Raw genomic sequence first — 22,782 nt, forward strand, 5'->3', positions numbered from 1 at the left:
TGATACGGAAGACCACGACCCCCTTTTCACTAAAACTAGCTACTTTGCAGCAGGCGCCAGCTGAAGAAGGAGAGATTTGTTGTCAAATTGAATTTGGAGTTTGGAATATTCCACAAGATGGGACATTAGAACTACTGAGTTGAGATCGTGTTTCCAGCTTCATGAAACCCGAGGACTCTCTGGCGTGAGCAGAAATGTCTTGAGATCTACTCAACAATTTATCCAGAGCATTATAAAGGGATAGAGAGGTGAAAAATAAAATAAAGTTGCTGATTACATTCCCTGGGTCCTGCTTATTACATTCCCTGGGTCTTATATACCCATTACCTTAACAGTTACTGAATAGCCACTGTAAAAGCTGGGGCTGTCATAAATGTTATCTTATTTAATCATCAGAATTGAATAAAGCACACGCTTTTCTCTTAGTGTTTGAAGTTGCATGATTCTTCTTACTTTACAGAGAGGAAACCAGGGCTTAGAGATGTGAAGTAACTTGACCAGATTGCATATCAAGGAAGGGCTGGGTGGTGGTATTGGTGATGGGACAGAGCAGGAGGTGGTTTCAGTGATATCCGTCTTGTTGAAACAGATTCATTTTCAGAATCCTGGAATCCTACAGAGAGAGTGCAGAGATCCCCAAAGTTAGACATCACAATGTATCATTACATCTTCATGTCAGTGTGGTCAGCTAAGAGGGAGAGAACAAGAGTTTTTAATATGCTTCACATCAACTGGCTCCAAGAAATCATGTAGAGCCAATATTTTCAAGGTATGAGCATGTGGAGAGAGGAGTTAACAGCTGAGTCCTAATCCAAACCAGTCCCTTTGTAGCTGATTAAGTCAGACAGAGGTATGTCCTTTCTCCTTGCAGGCCCACTGAAAGGCTTCTTCATGGCACTTTTTATAAACCTGCATTACAGCCTGTGTCACCTTGTTTTATAATAATTATTTTTCATGTTTTTTTCCTTGCCAGGTAGGTAAGCTCTTCAATCTGAGTCTTTTGCTTTATTTATTTTCATATCTGGTAGCACCTAATACATAGTAGATATTGGAATAAATAATTTATTGATCTAAAATCCCTGCCTTTAAAGAACTTACCATGTACATTGGGGAAACAGGAAAAAGGATAGTATAAGTGGTATAATTTCTGTTTAAAGATACATATATATCAGTCCATGGACCAAAAATAGTATCTGAAGAACTCTGCACCAAATGGTCAACAGTGGTCACCTTTGTGAGGTCAGATTATGGGGGACTTTTTCTTTCTATGCAATGTATTTCTAGAAGATGTTATAGAAAGCAGAAGTATTTTAGTCATTTAGTGTTTTAGTGTTTAGTTGGGGAAAATAATAGGATATGAATAAGAGAACTGAAAATTTGTGTATAATGCAAAGTGTGTGTCATTAGGTTTAAAATGAGTGCAGCATGAAGCAAGGTAATAGGAGTTCAGAGGGAAATTCAGACCATGGACTGGGGTGGTCAGGGAAGCCTCCAGGTAAAGAACTTTGAATCTTACTCATTATTCTGGGCTTTGAAGTAGATTTCCAGAAAGCATCCAAGTCCTGATCTTCGCATTTGGTCTCAGGATCTTGTTGCTTTTAGAAAAGCCAATGCCATCTGTTTTTGGAAGATGGCACCCACATCCAGCTGTTAATTTGTACTTCTAAACCATTTTAAAAATTGATGGCTTTATAAAGGTTTGCAACTCCCTCTTAAGAGTTTAATATCATATTTATAAACTCAGTCCTTGTTGAGTTCCAGCATATGGCAAATAATTTACAGTGTTGTCCTGCTCAGAGCATAAATAATGTGGATCCACAGCTGTGCAGATAACTTTTCCTATCAGTGGATGATAAACTATATTTGGCCCCATTTGCATGTGGGAAATAGTCCAGATTTTAAAAGCTGCACTGGTGCAACTTGGAGGGAAATTCTACAGCAATGGATTCTCTTACCTGGAAATTATCTCAATAGTAATAAGTACAGCCAGCCTCCTTGCTGCTAGTTATTATACCTAGGATGAGTGGGCTGGTCATGAAGTTTATGGCCCTTTGGTCTGACTGCATGAACACTTCCCTGAGCAGTTGCTAAATAGTTTGGAAAGTGGGTCAGCCAGCCCAGGGGTCCTGAGGCAAGATCTGGAATGGCCGAATAGTTGGACTAAGGTTTGGGTCTGGGTCAGTTGCTCCATGAGGATAATTTGCATAATGGCTATGTTTACGTCTTTCACTTGTGCCTCAACATCTTAGTGATTTCTCAGTGTATTTTAGGAGCCTGAAACTAGCTCTGCTCTTCCCAACAAACAAGGTGTGAGGTTCTTGCCTTTAGGGTCATGAGTCCTGCACAAGACTACTTGCATCTTGAGAGTCCTAGTTATTGATACACTGACTCCATTGACAGCCTTTGGGATGAAGTACCAAGGGTGTTTGATGCTAAATTTAAATTGCAAACCTAGTTGAAAATTTTTTTTTTTTAATTTTTAAATTATTTATTTATTTATTTTTGGCTGCATTGGGTCTTCGTTGCTGCTCACGGGCTTTCTCTAGTTGCGGCAAGCAGGGGTTACTCTTTGTTGCAGTGCACAGGCTTCTCATTGTGGTGGCTTCTCTTGTTGCGGAGCATGGGCTCTAGGAGCGTGGGCTTCAGTAGTTGTGGCACATGGGCTCAGTAGTTGTGGCTCGCAGGTTCTAGCGTGCAGGCTCAGTAGTTGTGGCGCACGGGCTTAGTTGCTCCATGGCGTGTGGGATCTTCCCGGAACAGGGCTCGAACCCTTGTCTCCGGCATTGGCAGGCGGATTCTTATCCACTGAGCCACCAGGGAAGTCCCCCTAGCTGAACATTTTATACACTGCTCTGTTCAACTAGGGAGTCTGTTTTCACTATGATTTTTATTTGTTTTTGTCAAACATTGATTAATGAGTACCCACAATGTACTAAGGATGGTACTTGGTGCTAGGAATAAAATGTAAAAACAACAACAACAATAACTGTCTTTTGTTTATCCTGTTCTCTCAGCCTAGAATTCCCTCCCCACTCATGAACCTGGTACTTTGGTATCGTATCCAGGACAAATCTAAGCACTGCTTTTATTTTTAAATTGTGTCCTGTAGGGTCCTGGTTTCTGATGAAGCATCTCAGGAACCACCATAGAAGGCAGGAGAGAGAAACCAGGTATCTAGAGAAGATTCTGGGCTGGCTTGTCCCAACCATCAACCAGGGCAGCTATAGCTCCTATTTTATATTTGGAGCCTGATAGATTAGATTTTTGGGGAGCAAATATTCATTCCCTTACCACCTCTGCCTTCTTGGGAGAAGAAGATTTACCCACACATTGAGGTTGGGCTTGGCTCTATGATATGCATTGGCCAATGAAATGTGAGTAGAAGTGACAATACCTTTTCTGAACCTAGGCCTTAAAGAGGCATTGCTCTTTCTACTCACCCCTCCTGAGAGCTTTCAAATTCAGCTACAAGAAGAATATGCTCCAGGAAGCTACAGCTCCTCCAGCCTGATGCCCAGAATGAGAGACGTGAGGCATAGCCAGACACATGTTAATAATAAACACATATTATTGTGTGACCCTGATATGTTTATGGTTATTTATAATGCAGTAGCAACTGACTGATACACACATCTAGCTAAGATCTCATTTGGAGTAAGGATTCATTCATTCATTCATTCAAAAATATACTGAGTACCCTATATATACCACACAGAACACCACTGGAATAGGTGGATTTTAAAATCTGTTGGCTTTGCTTGTCTTCTTGACTTCAGCATTTTACATTTGATGTAAAGGGGTTTATGGTCATATATATATATATATATATATATATATATATATATATATATATATATATATATATAGACTATAAGAAATAAAATCAAGACACAATCTCATAGGAAAAATAGTACCAAAATATCAATTTGAGAAGTGACAAAGAACTGGCAACAAATAAATGTCAATTATGTCCCCCCAAAAAGGAAACCATATGCAAATACAGGTAGCTCAAAACTATCTGTTGCAGAAGAGCTTCCCCATGATGAGAAAAGTGGCCACCAGAATCTACATTTCCAGTTCTTGCTCTGGAAATTGTGTGCCAAAGGAGTCCCTGACAGTCTTAGAGGCAAAGGGAGGCTGATATCACAAAGCTAGCTTTCCTCTGCACTGTGTGATGAGAACCTATCTTTCAGGCCTGGGGAAAGTGCCAGAGCTGGTCTGAATGTATTTAGAATGAATCTTCTTAATGATCTGTCAAGTTCAGTGAAATTGCCAGAACTGGGCTTTAATAACTTCCTGGTTTTTGGTACCTGAGCCTATAAAGATGATATACAGGCCACAGAGGATGGAGAGTGGCCAGGGTTTGGTGAAAAGGCGGGGTCAGGGGAGTTGGAGCTGCCATCAGAATATGTGATATGTGTAAACTTATCCATCTGGGTCTCTTGGTTGCACACCTGTTTTTGCAGATGGAGACAAGGGGATGGGGAGGGGAGAGGTGAAGCAACTATAGACTTAATTAGGAAATAGACAAAGCTTGAATATGGAAGCCCTCTGGCCTGCATTTTTACAAAACTTCCTGAATCCTGCCTTCTCTTGTTCCCATACTCACTCCATTCTCATCCTCTTTCCAATCTATCCTACTTTCTTCTCCCAAAGGCACTGCTCTATCAGTTGTCTTATAAGTCACAGTATCTTAGGACTCGGTGGTGTTTCAGAGTTATAAGGACCAGCAGTCCAGACCCTTCCTTTTATAGATAGAGAATCTGAGACCCCAGAATGGACTGACTTCAGTTACATTGCCCAGCTGGTCAGTCACAGACCCAGGACTGGGTCTCTTGACCTCAGGTGATGCTCTTGCCAGTACCCAAGTGGGAATTAATCTCTGTTAAAAGCTTGAGACATTATCATCACCCTGAGACTCTTGAAGAAAAAAACATAATAATAGAGGTGCAAAAGGATGAAAGTATAATCAAGAAATTTCAGGTTCCAAATATAGGCAAGCAGAGAAGACATTTATGGAGTGAGGAGACCTCCAATATCTCTCAAATTAAGCTCTGTCCACTCTCTCCTATTCCGCCCGGAGAAGAGGGGATCTTTTTAAATGAGAGAGCACCCAAATCTGCCTATTGTGAAAGAGGGACCATCTTTTCAGAAGTTCAGTATGCACCAACACTTTGAGGGTTCTGAGCCATTATAGAAGTCCCATACTGGCAAATTCTACCATAGCAAATATGATTTGGGGAAATCATATTTTCAAAACTATTTTGAAATGCTAAGGGAGATTTCCCCCTTCATCTCCCATTCCATATATTCCTAGTCACCCCCATCCTCCCATTCATTCAGATGAGGCATTTCATGCTTGTTGCCTTAGTGAACGGCTAACCCATCAGAATTCAGTTAAAACAAAGAGTCTAGGTCTTGGGGGCCTAAATGATGGATGAGGGCAAAATGTCTAGCCACAGCCTGGACAAGACCTTTTAGAACTGGAGAGAGGAAGACAGTTGGAGAGAAGAGAGGAAAATTTAGAAAATAACATTTCTTTGGGCTCTGCACCTTGTTCACACTTTGCTGAGCTCTGGGGGCAAAAAAGTCCTATAGATAAGTTTGGAGTTCTGCCCAGAGAGACGAACTATGGTGTTATATTGGTTAACTAACGTTGCATAACGAAGTACCCCAAACTAGGAGCATTTACTTAACTCATGCATCTGTGGATTGGCTGGGAACTGGATGAAGCTGATTTGTCTTAGCTTGGTGGTTCTGCTGATCTCAGCTGGGCTTGTTTACTCACATGTCTGGGTGTTGGCTGGGGATCAGATGATCTAAACTGGACTCAGTGGAGAAGCTTGGCTCTGCCCCATATGTTTCTCATCCTCCTCAGCCCAGTGGTATAGCCTGGGTATATTCTTCTGAGAGTGTAAGAGATTGAGTGGAAACATGCACAGCCTCTTCAAGCCTATGCTTGGAACTGACACACTGTCCTTTTTATCTCATTCAATTCAAGGAAAGTCATGGGACCAAATCACAAATAAAGTACAGAGAAATATGATCGACTAAAGGAACTGCAAAGTCACTTGGCAAAAGATGTGACTACTGGGAGATATGAAGAATTAGGTCAGTCATGCAGCTTGACCAGACTCCCCTTTTGTGAGTAGAACCCAAAGAGAGGGCAAGACCTCAGCATGTCACAGGAGCAAATAGTTGTATTATTTGTCTAGAAGATGGATGGGCTTTAAATAGTTTTACAATTTACTCACACCCCATAGGAGTATTTTCTGTGATGTTGGCCATAGCATGGATGTGACACAAAGAGACTCTTAAATGGTTATAGTCTTGTAATGACTCACTGAATTAAGGGATGAGGACCTCATGGAATGAGGATAATCACAATGTGTGCCCATATGATTGTATGACAACCAAAGACTGTTGCCCTCTTGCTACAAAGCCTTGGTACTATGACAACTTTCTGGAACTCAGATGGACTCTCTAGAAAAGAGGATGTGTACATGTGCATGTGTGTGTGGTTAGCTAGGGGGTTGGGGAGGCGCGGATCCCAAACTGGCTAAAATTAAATATTTTTAAACTTTGACATATACTAGAACATCTCACGATTCACCAGTTTTTAAGGCTCACTGAATAATTCATTTGAGTGCTACAGCAACAAAGTCTTCCAAATAATAAAGACCAGCACTATCCAGCAGAAATGTAACGTGAGCCACATGTGTAATTTTAAGTTTTCCAGCAGCCACATTAAAAATGTAAAAAGAGACAGGTGAAATTAATTTTAATAGTATATTTTTATTTAGCTCAATATATCCAAAATAGTGTTTTTACCATTAATTGGAATTGGAGATTGAAATAGAAATTAAATTTAAAATCACGTTTCTAGCATACCTGAGTTTCTGGTTTGCAATTGATCCCAGCTTTCCCTGCTCTTTAGTTTATCCACAAGTTCTGTTTTCTGATGAAGTCATTGCTTTCTTAGATCTCTTTATTTACAACATCAGCACTAGTAGTTGGCTTTCTTGTTACTAGGCAGTATTTTTCTTTTATAACTCCGTGAGAGTTACTGAATACAGAGCAGAAGTGGTGGCCTTGAGAGGCTGAGCTAGACGATCCATTAGGCTCACCCACTAAATGACTTGAGCCGGAACACCAGCTTTGTGACCCATGATTCAAATTCCGGCTGAATGGCCCTAAGAGTTATTCCACACTCTGGACTTTCTGGATTGCCCTCAAATATTAAATCCAGAAAATTCAAGAGTCTAATGTGCCATTTTTCTCCTTTGAGCCATCTCCCAAACCTCTTCACTTCCCCCATCCCCTTCACAATGAAGAAATTCAAGGGTAGGTTGGGAAGATTTCAATGAGTATTGAAATATTGTTCCTTTTTTCCCTTCTTAAGGATGTTCTCAGTGCTAACATCAACACAATTTCTAATGTGTTAATGCTAATATATCCTAATAAAGGAATCAAAAAATGGAATAAAACATTTCTTTGGACATTCTTTGTTTTCAAGTTTGTGAACAAGCTATCCTGTTTCACTCCTGGGATCACCAGGGTTGCCTTTTCTCCAACTCAAAAAGAAAAAGATATTGGTTTAGTTATAGATGGCATCGCTTACTATCAGGGGATAGGTCTGCTGAATTTAGTAGTTTCCTTGGCCATGGCAAAACTCAGGGTAGGTAATGTACAGATAAAGGAAGAAGATGTGAACAATCAAACAGATCTTGTCTCTTTGTCCATTAGCTTATTCAAATCTTAAAAAGACCCTTTTAAGGGGGTCTTTAGGAGGGGGTCTTAAAAAGACACTTTTAACGTGATGGGAATCCCCTGGCGTTCCAGTGGTTGGGACTCTGTGCTTCCACTGCTGGGGGCCCGGGTTCGATCCCTGGTCAGGAAACTAAGATCCTGCAGGCCATGCAGTGCGGCCAAAAAACAAAAAACAACACAACAACAAAAACAGCAAAAAGGTGAAGGGACAAAATTCTCTTTTAACAGCAACATTTACTAACCATTCGCACACTCAGGCGAGTTTCCTTCTAATAGAGTTGGCTGCCTTAGAACTTTGTAGGGAGACACCTACCTGCACAGGCTACGTGGACACCTGAGTAAGTCCTTGTGGTAATAGTCATCCATCATTCCTGTTGGGAGGTCACCAGGCAAGGCTGCTACAGGTGGAACAGTTTCCCCCTTTCTTAGAGACTGGCTTTGATGGCAGGACTCATATGCCTACTATGAGTTCTCTGTTGAGTAAAAGTGGGCCAGTTGCCTGGCAAAGACCTCAGTCCAACATGGCCACTGGGCTCTCAGACCACACTCCTTGCATGTATATTGGGATGTGTAGTGGGAATGGAAGAGAGGCTTTCTAGAAAACTCTCCAGTATCAGATCAAGCCACAGCAAACCACTCCAGATTGAGGTGTTCCATTTCTCGCCTCCCTCCAAGTCCTCACGGTGCCCCAACAGGAAAAACACACACATTCTCTCTCTCTTGCAATTTCACGCACAATTGTGAACAACCCAAATCATGAGCACCTGGGGGAAAACCCCTCAATCTTAAAAACAAAACAAAAACAAAACAAACCTAAGACCATTCTCTTCTCTCCTAGAAGAAAAATATTTATTTCCTTCTGGAGGGAATAAATAGGGAGCAGTTAGGGAGGGAGCGGATTGCTCTTTTCTCATGACTAGGTTGTGCCACTATTAATGAAACGAAAATAAAGGAAGGAAAGCCCCCGAAGTTGGGTTTTCATAGTGAAACAGTTTGGGTGGTCGTATCCTGCTGTGTTCCTTTTATGGAACTAAAATTGAAGTTCTCTGGTTCCTTGTTTACCCGAGATCCCACAGGGAGTAAGTAGCAAAATGTGGATTAAAAATTGGGGATCTTCTGATTCTAACAGTCATGATATTTCCATTGTACCAGAGCATATAGCTTTCAGGTCTGGCTCTAACTAATAAGTGCAAATTGTGAGCAAAAGAGAAAAAAGCCCATTTAAATTTAATGCTGAGACTCGCTCGATACAGACACGGAGTGTGCTGTGCAGGAAGAAATAAATCTGCTTGTCCTCTTTGTTCCTTACTGATCCCCCCTCCTCCCACATGAATGCTCACCCAGAGGTCAGGCCGCGGTTGGATTTGGGAGGGTTAAGGGGTGTTAACAAAAATGCTCAAGAAAAGATGGATTCCAATTTCATTAGCGCTCAGCCTGAAAACACTTTCCTTCCTTTGAGGGAAGCAAAGATTAAGTGAAAGACAGTTGAGAGACACTTCACTTGTTTCCTGGAAGCTAATGGACCATGAGAGGAAGGATGTTCACACAACTCTAGATGCAGCCAAAGAAGGTGCGCTTATCTGCTGCTTGACGATTACAAATGTCTTTCTTTCATTATTTTATTTTATTTTAGGCCCTGCCGCACGGCATGTGGGATCTTAGTTCCTTGAACAGGGATTGAACCCGTGCCCTCTGCAGTAGAAGCAGAGAGTCCTAACCACTGGACCACCAGGGAAGTCCAAAAAATGTCTTTCTTTTAAAACACACTTTGTCTGTGTGACCAAGTCAGGAATTTCAGAAGGCGGTTCCCTCCTTTTCTTCCAGCCTCCAGCTTTAGGCATGGGATTGATTGATTAATGGATTCATTTAATGGACAATAATTTATTAGCTCAGGAAGGAATTTCAGAAGTCAGTATGAGACCCTCCATCTCCCAGCTTGGTTCTTATTAGAGTCAGGCTCAGGGCTGATTGACTGACATACTCATTCATTTATTCACTTGTTTTACAAATTGGCAAGTTTGTGTCCTTGGCATTGTACTAGGTTAATGCTTCCAAATATGTGGTTTGTATAACTCTTTTTTTGTTACTTCCTTTTTTTTTTTTTAATTTTACTTATTTATTTATTTATTTTTGGCTGTGTTGGGTCTTCGTTTTTCTGTGCAAGGGCTTTCTCTAGTTGTGGCAAGTGGGGGCCACTCTTCATCGTGGTGCGCGGGACTCTCACTATCGCGGCCTCTCTTGTTGCGGAGCACAAGCTCCAGACGCGCAGGCTCAGTAGTTGTGGCTCACGGGCCCAGTTGCTCCGCGGCATGTGGGATCTTCCCAGACCAGGGCTCGAACCCGTGTCCCCTGCATTGGCAGGCAGATTCTCAACCACTGCACCACCAGGGAAGCCCTGTATAACTCTTTTTTAACATAGCACTAAGCTGAACATTATTTATTAACAGGGTATTAACTGTGTTAGAAAATTGTAGAACTATCACATCAAATTTAGAATTCACGGTTATTATTTCTTAGAAGGTAGCAAAAGTAGATAACTAAAAGAGGGTAAATTTAAAGAAAAAATTGAACAGTAATAGAGATGAGAGTACATGTCTGCCCATCAAATTGTGAGCCTTCACCATGTCTGTATTCTCCACGGTACCTAGCGCAGTGCCTGGCATAAAATAGGTGCTCAATAAATGTTTCTTGAGTAGACTGAGTTCCTATGCCTGGCAAACATACCGCTGAGCTGGAGGGTCTCTTTGTTTAGTAGATCTGACTTTCCTCTCTGGCTTGTCACTGATCTCAAATTTGGAGCTGGGAACATTAGCTTACATTTTCTGTAAGAAGCATCAGAAGTTTAAAAGCTAACAAAAATAATAGTGGTGGTGATGATGATAATGAGATTTATTGAATGCTTCCTATTTTCTAGGCATCGTTTTAGGTGGGAACACATATCTCTTAATTTCTCATCGTCACTATGACTCTGTGATATGGGTTTCTGTTTACAGATGGGAAAATAGAGACTTGTTGGGGAGAGGTGTTAATATCACTCAGCTGCCTGTGCCAGAGCAAGAAAAGGAATCCTTGTGTGTCTGACACCAAAGGTATTTGAATCTTCTGTGCAACACTGTCCATTGAGACTTTTTTCTCAAATGTGGTTAACAAAGCCATCCAAATGCTAATTTGTGCATCACTTATCTGATTACAGATCAGGACTGACTGCATCAGAATGGCAGTTCAAAATGGCTGAATTACCTCCCTGCTATAGTTGGGAAGATAGGAAATTGTGCTCATGCAGCCATCAAGCCTTCCAATTATATTTTTTCACTTCATTCCACAAGAAAAAAGAAAAAAAAAATCCAGTCAGCCTTGAGCTCTCTTGGAAAAATCTTTGAACTGTGGATTTTACATTAAAGCTACATCTTGTAACTGAAGGGTGGGGCAATGGGAGAGGAAGGAGTGAGTGAAGATGCAAAGGTTTGTTAAAATGGGATCATGTGACCATCTGTTTGCCTGCAAGGTAAGAAAAAAGGTAATGTAGAACTCTGTCCTTCTCCAAATTGTAATGACTTTGTGCTTGCATTTCTCTGTTATCCCAAGAGAGGGATAGTAAAGGTTGTGATCTTTCAGTAGGGCTCTGCAGGACATCCCTTGTCTACTAACCACTTCAAATCATCTCAAGCCTTTTATTCCAGCCATTGTGTGACAACCTGTTCTGCAGGCTGAGACCTGCTTCATGTAGGGGCAACCCAAGTGCTCCCCTCTCGTACTTCTTGCCATGGACCCCTCTGACTTAATGATGTCAGCCTCCTATGGGAGGATGCAACTCTCAAATGCAAGGGAGTCAATGCTCCCATGGTGCCCCTCATGATGAATTCGAGACAGAAACTGATAAATAAAATACTCCTCTTTTACTTTCCTGGAGGATGGTTCTGATATGCACTTTGGTATGTGTCTAGGAAGGTTCTGGGGAAGCTAGTAACCAGTCGCCCATCGTGGTGGCCAACTCAAAACACATCTTTGTGTTGGTCTTCCCTTTTTTCCTATTTCACTCCCCCTGTCCCTTACTTCTTCCTGCTCTTAGGGATAATGTTTCCAAATAAACTATACACAGGTAATAAAACTTTGCTTTAGGCTCTTTCATGGGGCAACTCACACAAAGAAAGATTCTAAGAGTAATAATAATGAATAACTCAAATTTGCATAGCATTTTATAATCCACTAAGCTTTTCCACACAGTACCCCTTGTAGCTGCACAACAACGAATTATACATGCATATGCATACATGTGTGGTATGTAGGACATGGATTATTATGGTTCTCATGTCCTAGATGAGACAACTGAGATTCCAAGAGGTGAAGCACTTTACTCAAGGGCATCCAAAAGGCAACGGTAGAGCTAGAACCAGAATATTGTCTGTGGAGCTCTTAGTCCAGTGTTCTTTCTAATTTGACCTCATTCAGAGTCCTGGGACCATGTGTCTAGGATTTTGCAAACTGGAGCAGTATTCCAGAATTTTACTTTACTAGATTTCAATTGCCAGTATATTAAAGTTCACAGTATGTATCAATGAAATTAATCACCCAAATGATTAAACATTTGGGTGTTAAATGCAGTGATATATTTCCAGAAAGTTTTCTTGAGTAAGTGTTCAGTTCTTTCCCTTCTGTAGGCTCTGGTTTGAGGCCAGCCTGCTGCATAAGCAGCCTCCCTCCTCAGAAAAACAGTAGGAGGAAAGTATGATTCTAAATATAGCTACCATTTATTGAGAGCCAGCCAGGCTCTGAATGCTTTTTGTGGTTATCCTAATTAATTCTTAAAGATCCTGTGAGGCAGTACCATGAATATCTCCATTTTGAGATATGTGCACGGGGAAGTTAACTAACTTACAGGGTCACACAGCTAGTAAGTGGTGTAAGTCAGCGTTTGAACTCAGGCTGTCAGACTCCAGAGCCCGCTCTCTTAAATATTATACTGCCTGGGTGAAAAAGCGTGTTTAGTATTGCTCATTTTGTCATTTTGTATTAAATGATAACCCTACTGGACAGTTCTTCTGAGTCTGGGAGAGGTTTGTGAGAGAATACGTCTTTTGCTAGAATCCACTTCATCGACTCTGTTCTATAAAATATAGAATGTCATAACTAAACTGAAGTTATTCTGTCAAAAACACTAACATTTAACAAAGAACCAAAGAGGAGGGTTAGTTGAGAAATGCTCAAATGTATAGAGTTTCTTATAGGTGATAGTATCTGATTTTATGAGAAAATATAGACATTGTGTTAAGAAATTAGTTCATCTCCTTTGAATCCTCATTAATGTGTATTAGAAGTTATTTCTAAAAAGGCTAATCATTTTTGGCTTTAAAAATTAAGCATCAAACTTCTAACGAACTAAAGTTTAAAAATTAAATGTAATTTTAGATTACACTTGTAATCTAATTTTGGATTAAATTTGCGTTTTTCCATTGCATTACATTGGATACTCCACTGGATTACAATAGATAAGAATTGTAGGATAGAGAAAATAGTAGAAAGTATATATGTATATATGTATATATACATATATATATATAGGCATACCTTGGAGACATTGTGGGTTCAGTTCCAGACCACTGCAATAAAGTGAATATCACAATAAAGTGAGAATTTTTTGATTTTCCAGTGCATGTAAAAGTTATGTTTACACTATACTGTAGTATATTAAGTGTGCAATAGTATTATGTCTAAAAAAAAAATACACATACCTTAATTAAAAGTAATGCTGTTGGAAAAATGGTGCCGTAGACTTGCTCAGTGCAGGGTTGCCACAAACTTTTAATTTGTATGAAACACAGTATCTGTGAAGTGCAATAAAGCAATATATATATATATATTTATATATATATATAAAAACTCCAGGCACATTCTAAGTATTGAAGATCAGTGATTCTCGAACAGAGTTGGGAAAGAGGTAGATCAGAATCACATGGTAGACGGTGGCTCAAGGTGATTATACCAATTTGTAATTTTTTTCAGTCACGTGAGGGAGTTTCTACAGTTTCTGTAATGCTGGTGTTACCCAGACTATATAATTTTTCAAATCTGATAAATATGAAATGGTTCTCATCTCCATTCTAATATGGAATGTCTTAAATTAAGGAGTTTGTTTATAAAGTACCCTTTAATCTTGATAGCTTTATTGGTACTCCCACTTCTTTCCTTACATCCTGTCTGCCATTTAGGCTAAGCCGTGAGAGTTGGTGTCACATGAGAGAAGAGAGGAAGGGCTGCCTGGGCAGCAATGCCCACAAAGTAAGAATGAAGGGAGGTATGCTGTACAAGTAATTTCTACCCAATAAGAAGGGGAGGTAGAAGCCTTTCTTTTTTTCTTTTCTTTTTTTTTTTTAAATTTATTCATTTATTTATTTATTTATGGCTGCGTTGGGTCTTCATTGCTGTGCACGGGCTTTCCTCTAGTTGAGGCAAGCGGGGTCTACTCTTCATTGCGGTGCGTGGGCTTCTCATTGCGGTGGCTTCTCTTGCTGCGAAGCACGGGCTCTAGGCACACGGGCTTCAGTAGCTGTGGTCTGTAGGCTCAGCAGTTGTGGCTCGTGGGCTCTAGAGCGCAGGCTCAGTCGTTGTGGCGCACAGGCTTAGTTGCTCCACGGCATGTGGGATCTTCCCGGACCAGGGCTCGAACCCGTGTGCCCTGCATTGTCAGGCGGATTCTTAACCACTGCGCCACCAGGGACGTCCCTAGAAGCCTTTCTTATAGAGATTAGAGGGGACAGAGCAGAGAGGACAGAAACTCCTCCACTCCACTACTTCCTCAATCATTAATGGCATGGGGTCACCTAATATGATGCTACTTAATATCCAATAAAGGAAAGCAAACTAATTATTTTTCTGTACATCTGATTTTCACTGTGTGAAAATGTTGACCCATATCTCAAGTACCAACATACCTGATTTCCATCTACTAAACCTCAGTGTCAGGTGCTATGCCAACAAAGCACTTCATCTCTATTATTTCCTTTAATCATCCAAAACTATCCTATGGGACGTGGGGCAATGTGATTTTTCCTCTTTTACATGTGAGGAAACTGAGGTTAGTGAGATAAAGGAGCCTGCCCAAAGGTGGAATTGCTATTTTAATCCAGGGGTGACTGATTCCAGACAGGCACACTTGACCACTGAATGATCGAGACTCCATTTGGAGCACCTGTTGGTAATGACCTCACAGGAGACTGGTGGGCATTAGGAAGATAGGATACATGTGAATTCCGGCCCTGGACTTTGCGGTCAGAAGAGCTAGTGGGACCTTGAGCAAGATGTACTACCTTTTAGCAAGTGCTCCTATCATGATCTCCTGGATTGCCATAGCTGCTCTTGACAGAGGCAGGCAGTGGACTCAGAAAGCCATTATCCTTGGTGCATATTGAAGCTTGTTTTTCAAACATCTCTTCCTGAGATGGTGTGTCAGTTAGCTTCTGCTATGTAACAAATTACCCCCAAAACACAGTGGCTTAAAACAACAACCATTTATTTACCTTATAATTCTATTGGTTGGAAATTTGGGCTGGGCTCATCTAGGTGGCTTTTCTATTCCCTGCTGGGCTCACTCATTTATCTTAACTGCCAGACTGTCCTGTGGCTGCTTAATTAGGATGGCCTCAGTGGGGATAGCTTATCTCTGCTCCCTGTGGACTGTCATCCTACAGCAGACTTGCCCAGGCTAGTTCACCAGGCCTCTGGGCAAGATTCTGAGAGTTTAGCAGCTGCAAGCATTCTGAAGGTTTATGCTCTAGAACTTACACAGTCTGTTCTGTGGCATTCTATTGATCAAAGCAAGTTTCAAGGCCAGCCCTGATTGGAGAGGTGGGGAAATAGAGTCTACCTTTTGATAGAAGAATCTACAAAGTCACAATGCAAGGACTGTGGATACAGAGAGGGGAGTAATTGAGACCATGTTTTTCAAGCAATAGTCCACAGATTGGAGAAGTCTTGGGATAGTTTTTCAAGCCAGTGGAGGCTGGGTCTCTGTGAGCCTGGGAAAAACAGTAGACTTCATTTTTTAGAATTTCAAAATATAGCTTTAGAGTTTACCAGTCTCCATGGTACTGAGGGAAGTGCCCTTTTTGTCTCCAATTACAAATGCAATGCCCAATGCAAGTGCTTTACAGAGCTGTGTCCCCATGGACATTCTCTTTAGTTCTAACATCATTTCTGTTGCTTCTCTCAACCCACAACTAATACTGTGAACTATTGCCAGAGGACAACACACCCAAATCTTCATTACCTGTGTTTTGATTACATGTTTTGATTTATCTGTGGTGACGCAAGTGCTTGCTCTGTTGGTATTTCCATATTCGCTCTGTTAAAAAACAAAATTCAACCGAAGATCTAATTGGTTTTATGAATGATTCATGAATCAGGCAGCATCCATATAGCAATTAGTAGGGTACTTGAGGGGTTGTACCAAAATGGAAGGGTTTATAGGAAGAAGGGGAGGGCAAGGGAGCTGTTAAGAAAAGGAAAGAAAGGGCTCTTTTAAGGCCAGGACATCTTTTTTGGGAAAGGGAATGCAAGGGTTTTATCATGCAGATTACCTCTTCTTCCTCTGGGGGATGGAGAAGGCTCAATTGATGTTACCTCATTGGTGCTGGCCAGAAAATTCCAAACTGGTTGATTAAGATTACGTTTCTGGGGAAGGTTGAAACTGCAGTTAGCTTAGGTGTTTTTAACTGTAGATTTGTTATCCTGGTATTTAGCACAAGTGATCCCATTTTGGGCCTTTTCTCTTTAACAGTTCCATTTGCCCTTATCGTACATACAGATTTTATGCAGGGAATGAAGCTATCTCTATTGTTGGAGAAGTCTGAGTCAGTGAAGTCTGGCTTACACTGCTTTTTTTTAATCAGCCTCATTGAGGCTCTGTTTAGTCCTTAGTGTGGGAAGAGATGTAGGAAAATGCCATGGTCAGGCTGATTGTCCTGAGTCAGGATTTCGTATGGAAGATACATTAAAAATCCCTTTCCCCGAACACCACATACCTCTGAATTTACTGCAAATGTCAAGACAAATCTAAATGATTTTTCTAGATTATTCACTCTTTTGGAATGTCCCCATCTACTTTCTTTCCTTACATGAATTTTGAGAGTTGACTGCATAATTCATGCATGTTGGCATATTTATGGGTTTTGATAGAGCCCCTTGCATTCTTCATTGTGCTTTATGAAAATCTAATCTACTCAGATTATAAAACTTCTCTTCTCATTTTTGGAGGCAGCTTCCTGTAAGACTCAAAATGTAGCCAGTATTAAAATGGTAATTCCCTAAAAATATACTGTGGGGCTTAAGAGTTAATCTTCTAATAATAAGAGCCTACTATGAGACAGGCACTTCTTCGGCACTTTAAATACATGAATACATAAATAAATTTTTCTCACTGTAACCCTTCCATGTAGTTTGATCATTCCTATTTCATATATGAGGAAACTAAGACTCATAGCAGTTAAGTAACTTACTTAAAAGAGCATGGAATCATTATGCCACTAAACCAGACTGGGGACCAAGGTCAGCCTGACTACAGAGCTAGTTCTTTGCCTAATACAATGGGATTCTTAATGTGATAATGGCCTTTGACTGCTGAGTCACTGCTACTATCATTTGGAAGGAATGTACTACTTTTTCCTGGAAGCAGTAGGTATATTGATGCCCTCACTTCCCCATCTTTATGATTTCATGGCATGGCTACAAGATAGAAGTCATCTTCTAAAAACTCATATGAGATTGGAACGATAGACATTGCATACACTTGGGGGAAAGGCACTGACCAAGTGAGGGATATGAAGTGGGTAGGAAGAATCAGAAAGGTGCTTCTCTGTTAATCTTGGAAGGGTGCAATTTCCCTAGAGGAGGAGAGATTTTGGTCCTTATTTAGCCTTGATTGGAAATGTCATGGCGTTGATGCCGGATGGTTACTTCTTATTTGCAAGGCTAATTTTATCGTAAGGAGAGCATAATGAGCAAAAGGTTACATTAAGGTAATGGAGATTCCCTCGTTTTCCCACCTTTCTTTGCCTCCAGGACACTTGTAACCCCAAAATGTGTGGTTCCCTGTCAGTCCGGAGGTTCCTGCTTTTGTCTGCCCAAGGACCCTCGTTTACAAGACATATGGTTTCCTGCCATTTGGCCCATGCCCTCCGCTCTCTGCTCATATCTAGCTATCTGCCTGCTCTAACAAAATTAACTACTTGATGATTATGAGCACGTAGTAGCCCCCAGACCTTCTGGCGCCTAAGGATTGACAATGTTAATTGCCCTGTTACCTCAACATCAATCAATGAGAGAATCGTGCATGAGTTGATCACATACCCTGGGAAATTCCTCCTCACCTTCCATTTAAAAATGAATTGCTAAAACCCTTCGGGGAGTTCAGAGTTTTTTGGGGCATGAGTCACCCGTTCTCCTCGCATGGCCCTGCAGTAAATCTTTCTTTGCTCCAAAGTCCGTCGTTTCGGTTTGTTTGGCCTCACTGTGTGTCAGGGACACTTGTGTTTGGTAACAATATCAGCCCAATGTAGGCAGTCCAGCTTCTCTCTGCCATGCTAATGCTTCTAGGAATGCCTTCACCGGAGAGGCACAAACTTGGCTTCTGTAGTTTAGTTCTAGTTGAAAATCATAGGTTTTGCGTCAAAGCTGTTTGGATCCGGAACGACATTTCCCAAGGGTGTTCCAGAGCTTCATTTCTCAACTGTAGTCCCAAGTCTGGAAAACTCTTGAAAAATAACACCATATCCTAGCTTATGAAGGGCTTGGGAAAACGCTGCACTTCACATACCTGATAAACTGTTTAATACTGGTCAGAAATCCAGAGCTCCATTTTGGACCTGTTACATTTGAATTGCTTAATATATATCTGAGTGGAGATGTCCAGGGAGAAAGTGAATCTGTGAGCCTGGCACTCAGGAGGGAGATGAGATTTAGGGGTAAATAAATATTAGGGAATTAGCAGCATATAGATACCATCTTTTAAAAAAATTATTATGAGGGGGAGGGAGGGATAAATTAAGAGTTTGGGATTAATAGATACACACTACTATATATAAAACAGATAAATAGCAAGGCCCTACTGTATAGCACAGGGAACTATATTCAATACCTTGTAATAACCTATAATGGAAAAGAATATGAAAAAGAATATATATATATATTATAACTGAATCACTTTGCTGTATAACCAAAACTAACACAACATTGTAAATCAACTATACTTCAATTAAAAAATTATTATGATAAGAACATCTAACATGGGATCTATTGTTTTAGCAAACTTTGAGTCTACAATCCATTCTTGTTGACTATAGGTACAATGTTGTACAGCAGGTCTCTAGAACTTATTCATCTTGGCTGAAATTTTATGCCTGTTGATTAATAACTCCCTATTCCCCCCTCCCCCTCAACTCCTGGTGACCATCATTCCAGCATTTGATTTTAGCATATAAATGTTTTCTAATGCAATGGGTCTCTCCTTCGTGTAAATACAGAGGAGAAGAGGGCTGAGCCTGAATCTGGAATACCTATGGGAAACAGATGGCTCAAAGTTATAATAAAGTCATATTAAATAATAGGGAAATCTTTAAAAACCAGACATAAAGGGATTTATTAATTATGATTTAAAAACTTGAAAGTTGACCTAAATAATATTAATTTATATAAAACTGCAAAATATTAAGTGCTTTTAATATTGGACTTAATTTCAAAACAGTGACAGCTTTGTTGAAAATAATAATAATAATAATCTTAGATTAAATGTTTTTTATGCTTCTAATAGACCCTCATCTCAACAGTCCATAAGATGGAATACACAGACCTCTTTTATTTATGGGTTCTTCTGTTTGGGCTGTCTGTGGAACCTCCAGAATTTTAGGTCTGGATAGGTGGCTTTGGCTTGAGAGGTTGAAAGGAAGACACAGGAAAGTAGAGGAAAGAAATAAAAATGCAACCTTAAATGCGCAAGGGGACACATTCATAGTCACACACAAATGTAGAGGAAGTAGTGCGGAGATATAATAATTAATACATTCATCATTGAAGAATTCAATGTTAAAATACATTCATTGGGATCCACACTTGACGGGGGACAATTCAATTATAATGGGTCATATCTATTGAAGATAGTTATATCTTTTCCCTGATTTACAAAAACTGTGATTTTTAAGCAGTCCTATACAATGTTGGAAAAAATCTCACAACAAAAGATGTGAGCTGGGCTTTTCAGTTCTCTTCTCTCTATTTTTCAAATTCTTTCTCACATTACTTTTCCCAGGTTTCCAGATCCTTGATCTGCCTGATCTTCTCCACTAAAAAATTATACCAAATATATCATTCATTAATTTATTATTGGCTGATGATTAATTTATTCATGCAACAAATACTTATTGAATGCTTCCTATGTGCTAGGCACAGTTCCAGCTCTGAGAATATAAGTATAACCAAAATATATAAAGATTTATGCCTTCATGGAATTTATATTCAAGTTGGAAGGGGGGAGAAGGAGTTAGAAAAATAAATATAAAAATAAGGTACACATGTGTCAGATGTTGGTAAGTGCTATGGAAAAATATAAAGCAAGAAAGGGGGGTTGTGGTAGAGTTGAATTTTAAATAGGGTCATCAGGGACGGTATCACTGACATTTGAGCAAAGACCAGGAGGTGAAGGAGAGAGTTGTGTGGATATCTTGGGGAAGGTACTCTATTATCTTTGCTTTAGAACTGGGGAGAAGGAAATCTTCAACTCATAGAAATAAAATGTTAATAATGGCATTTCAGATGTCAATTAGGAAGATGGTTTTGGTGCAAAGACCTTCTTGGAGTCCCGTGAATCATGCCATGCACGTCACTGCCAGCACTGCTAATGGGAAAGGCCAACCTAAGAGACGGGTTTTGAGTAACTCTTCCAAAGGTGAAGGCCATACTACCTGGCAAGTGACAGCCAATGAATGGATCTGCGGTAAAAAGTTGAAGCCTCCCAGGAACATGGTAGGATGCCAGAAGACATTTAAACATCCTCAAGAAGAGAAAAAAAAAAAAATCTACTTTTTTTTACAGTCATTTTTCTAGCTTTTAACTTGGCTTCAGCAATGTCTCTTTAGACCTTTGAATCCGTGCAGGGTCTGGGCATTATCTGGTTCTCTGTAAGTCTAATAATGATCCTATGTTCCCATGATTCAAACTTAAAAATAAAGGTTAGAAGTGTAACTAAGGGGGTCTCTCTGGGTTGATAGAGGAAGTGAGGAGGAACCATGAGTGGCTTCTAATATTTCTTATATGATATCCTTAGTTCTGGATGTCCAGTCTTTTTTTTCATACACTCTTGGTAATTTTGTCTCTGACACCAAGGTGAGGGCTGGCATATTTCTTTGAACTATGTAGTGCTTGTAACTCTTAAGCTCTGTCTGTCAACACTCATTGTCTGAATGCCCCCACTTGTTTCCCAGAGTGCCATGCCATTTCCTTAGTTCACTCTTTCTTCCTCTAATCTCCAGGACAACTAGATGTCCCCAGTCAAGGGCACCATGGATGCCGTGCAGATTGTACCATACACAAGGGAACCTAACCAAGGGTCAAGTGGGAACTAAACTTCACTCTCTGGTTTACTTGCCAAGCCATGTACCCTGTCATCGAGCAGTGTCCATCTGGGGAAAGAGATGTCCTTTTTTAATTTAGCTAGAAACAACTTATGTCAGTCAAACCATGTTCCCTTGTGGCTGCAATCACCCAAAAGCGGTGCCTTTTCTAATTCACACAATGGAAACTTAGGGGCTAGCAGTGGCCCAATTTCAGTTTTCAAGGCATATCTTCAATGAAAACCTCTCTCCCTCTATCCTTCTACATGCACAAGCAGACATACCCAAAAGATCTTGCGCATTTGTGTGGTTACACGCACATATACATCAAGAAAAATGTCGATCATTAAGAAAAACTCATTTTGTTCCTCAAATTTTGTTTCATCAAAGCTGTGGGCTGTAATTATACTGGAAACAAGTCAAGGTTGTTTTCCACCTAAAGCACTTCAGAATGAGTAACTATCAATGAAGTAAAAGTAGGCCTGGTTTACACTCCCATTTTAATGTTGTCCAAATTTTAGGATTCTAGGGACGTAGAGAGCCTTGACAGGTTATCCCACCTCTAGGAAGTGCTCTACCTAAATCATTACAAACAGGGTGGATTACTTTGCACAGGGTCAGAAAAAAATGGCTTGGAGTCAGAAACAGTGGTTGAGTCTGAAAGCCAAGCTCCGAGTGGTAGACATGAGGCAGGTTTGTTATAGAAACAGCTGGATTTGCTCCCATGGCAGTGAAGTGGGCTGCCTTCCACTTTTGTGAACTAGGAATTGTACTTAACTCATTGCTTTGGAGTTAAGAGCAAGGGCTTTGGAGCTAGATTTCTAAGATTAGAATTTAAATTCTACCGCTTACCTGCTGTATTAACTTGACCAATTCCCTTAGCCGCTCTGTGATTCCATTTTCTCATTACCATTGTTGACCTCTTCTCCATCATCATCACCATAATCCTCATCCTCCTCATCACCATCATCTAATTCTTGCCCCTGTTCCTTCAGCAGCTTTCTCCTACAGCTGGACACTACGCTGCTTTTGTCTGTAGTTCTTTTCCTTTCTATATATCACTGTGCTTGCCAAGTTATTTCCAAGCACCAGATTGGTCTTTCCTCGGTGTCTGGGTTCCTCCTGAGTAGACATCCTGGATATCACCCGGATACAGGCTGTTTCAATTCAATTGAATCCAAAGTTAACAGACGGTGTTCCCTACAGGAGGAGAGAGGGGTTTAAGGTGTTCAGAAAAATAAATTGGATAAAAAGAAAATATTACTCCTAACAATCTTTGTGAACTTATTTGGATTAGATTTAAAGAAAATATATAGGCTTTATGCACATCATAAAAATGAGAGCTATCATTTTTTTGAACAGATACTATGCACTAAGTACAAGGCTGGATTTTTAAAAATACAAATATTTTAGCTAT

At 40.4% G+C, this 22,782-nt stretch overlaps 1 long non-coding RNA gene across 1 annotated transcript in view; it reads left to right on the plus strand.

The window, feature by feature from the left end:
• The window catches only part of LOC309606595, a 58,020-nt gene that overhangs the window by 20,907 nt on the left and 14,331 nt on the right, over positions 1-22,782 (plus strand). Inside the window, exon 2 of the long non-coding RNA XR_014231975.1 lies at positions 10,764-11,275. This is a non-coding gene — a long non-coding RNA (uncharacterized lncRNA). The remainder of the gene's footprint in view (positions 1-10,763; positions 11,276-22,782) is intronic.

This window comes from Balaenoptera borealis (assembly GCF_965194805.1).
Source record: "Balaenoptera borealis genome assembly, chromosome: 11".
Taxonomy (NCBI): domain Eukaryota; kingdom Metazoa; phylum Chordata; class Mammalia; order Artiodactyla; family Balaenopteridae; genus Balaenoptera; species Balaenoptera borealis.